This window comes from Heliconius melpomene, chromosome 10, assembly GCF_056956725.1.
Source record: "Heliconius melpomene rosina isolate 202511_hmr_F chromosome 10, ASM5695672v1, whole genome shotgun sequence".
In the NCBI taxonomy this organism is placed as follows: domain Eukaryota; kingdom Metazoa; phylum Arthropoda; class Insecta; order Lepidoptera; family Nymphalidae; genus Heliconius; species Heliconius melpomene.
In genome coordinates this window covers 15,851,548-15,853,762 of record NC_140398.1, presented here as the reverse complement: position 1 = coordinate 15,853,762, position 2,215 = coordinate 15,851,548, and the positions used below count along the sequence as shown (strand labels likewise).

General features: G+C 32.7%; 2 non-coding genes across 2 annotated transcripts; both read right to left on the bottom strand.

Annotated features, from left to right (window-relative positions):
* Positions 1-1,110: 1,110 nt before the first annotated feature.
* TRNAV-AAC (transfer RNA valine (anticodon AAC)) lies at positions 1,111-1,183 on the bottom strand. The gene has a single exon. It is a non-coding gene; the product is annotated as a tRNA-Val (tRNA).
* A 460-nt stretch (positions 1,184-1,643) lies between these two features.
* TRNAV-AAC (transfer RNA valine (anticodon AAC)) lies at positions 1,644-1,716 on the bottom strand. Its single transcript has one exon. It is a non-coding gene; the product is annotated as a tRNA-Val (tRNA).
* Between the last annotated feature and the right edge of the window lie 499 nt (positions 1,717-2,215).

The following is a 2,215-nucleotide window of genomic DNA, read 5'->3' as shown; positions in this document are numbered from 1 at the left end:
AAAGCTTTCAAAAACATCGTTTAAAACTTTTTTATATTTTATAAACATTTTAAAAAAATATTATTAGTCAATAAAGAGAATTAATTAAAATATCACAGAGAATTTGCTTACTTTTTATAATAGTTATAGACAGTTCAGTGATAAGTCACTTATTTGCTTTTCCGAAATAATATGTAAATTAAAAAATAAAACTGCTAAGCCATCGCAGTGCATTGAAACAGGGCTGGGCTGTAAATTAGATAGATGATTGTGGGTTCGATTCCTGCTCGGAGGAATGTTTATATTTATAAAATACATTTCACGAATCCTCATATTCATATAAATATGGTACCTATACAAGATGACTTTTGTTGTTAGTTGATTTGAAATTGCTAATAAAACAATTTTATTCTTTGAATATTTAAAGATCTGAGAAAGAAGTTTTAAATGGAAAAGTGGAAAACGGAATATCTAAGCAAACATTCTTTGGTTACCTACTCTACTATTTTCTAAGAGATTCGTGATCAAACAAACTCTTGCAGCCGTACCAACCAAATCAACGTAATCAACTAAACTATTGTAAATACTATGAATATAGAATAATTAAATCAAAACTTGACTTTGATAGTGAGATCTATAATTTGGTTTTAATTAAAATTAATTATTTTACGGTCGGGCTGTCTTTGCCACATCAAAGGGGTATTCGCAAATTGCCGCTCGATAAGGCGACGAGACGCCGTCAAACGTTGCTATGGTGTTTCAGATTAAATGTTTTAAGTTTGTATAGGTTCTACCTATCTATATTTATAATTATTTAGGTTTTGGTTAAGTTATGTATAATTTAAAAGAAACCCCTTCACGCTTTTTACCGTATTACTGAAGGAACCCAGTGTTAAGATACTCGAGATATTTGGGCGAAAGTTTGGCACGATTGTCAACTAGTAATTTATAAAGCAGAAGAGAAATGAGAAATACCGTGTAGGTATACTGTAGGTATACTATAGGTATACTATAGGACGTAAGGAGTACTTAAAACAAAAAAAAGTGTTTTGTTATCACATGTAGAGCAAAAAGGGACCTACCAACTTAAATATGTGTACAAAAAATATATTTTTTAAAAATACTAAAATATGTTTCCGCCCGGGATCGAACCGGGGGCCTTCTGCGTGTTAGGCAGATGTGATAACCGCTACACCACGGAAACTTGTTACGTTAAGTATTTATTTGTCCATTGGAATTTTTTGTATGGCCCAATATGCAATTTTGACGTCACATCTTAAAAAAACAGTAAGCAGTAGGTGCAAAGAATGAAAATATTGAATGATATACTTAGTAGCGCAGTGGCTCAGCTCTTGAATGTAAACACAATGGTTGTGGTTTCAATTTCCACTCGGAGAATATATATCTACTATTTTAATTTCTCGCTCTGGCAAATAAAAGTGTAGAGTTGAGTTTTGCCACTGAACAATCATTTTTTTTGTTTTGGACGGAGAACAGAGAGATTTGCCACTCGTGAAGAATAAATAACTATTTATAAACTATATATAACCTGCTACTATATATAAACTTTCCATTAAACAATAATATTACAGAAGATGGAGTCGATTTGTTTCTTGCAAAACTCAATATAATAATCAATAAAATGTATTTTTACTATAAAAATATGTTTCCGCCCGGGATCGAACCGGGGGCCTTCTGCGTGTTAGGCAGATGTGATAACCGCTACACCACGGAAACTTATTTGCTTCTCGCTAATTATATAAACGCATTCAATGTTGTCATGATTTAAAAGTGAAAGTTCAAATGTGAAACTAGATCATGATTATTATAGCTAAGGTATTTTGGGTGCGGCATTACAAACATTTAAAACTAATCCTATAGAGATAAAAACTGGTGGCTGGTTAGGAGTACGTAGGTTCAAATTTGGTGACGTTTTTTTTTCAGTGGTGACTCACAGACAACGCACTACCGAAAGCGGCGAAACTAGTGCTAGGGTTCTTAAGGAGTGTAAAGGGACAATAAGAAAATTTACCTTAATTCCTACGGAGACGGAAAAGACTGTCTTTTGCATAACTCTGCCTCAGCAGGCTGGTCTTAGTTTTCCTTCTTCTAATCTTACATGTTAAAGTAAATCCCAAATAAAGTTGCGGGCGACGACTAGTGCAAGCATATAAAAATTATATTGCAAATTTAATAAAATTAATGTTACAGGATTATTATCTTTCCATTTTACTTC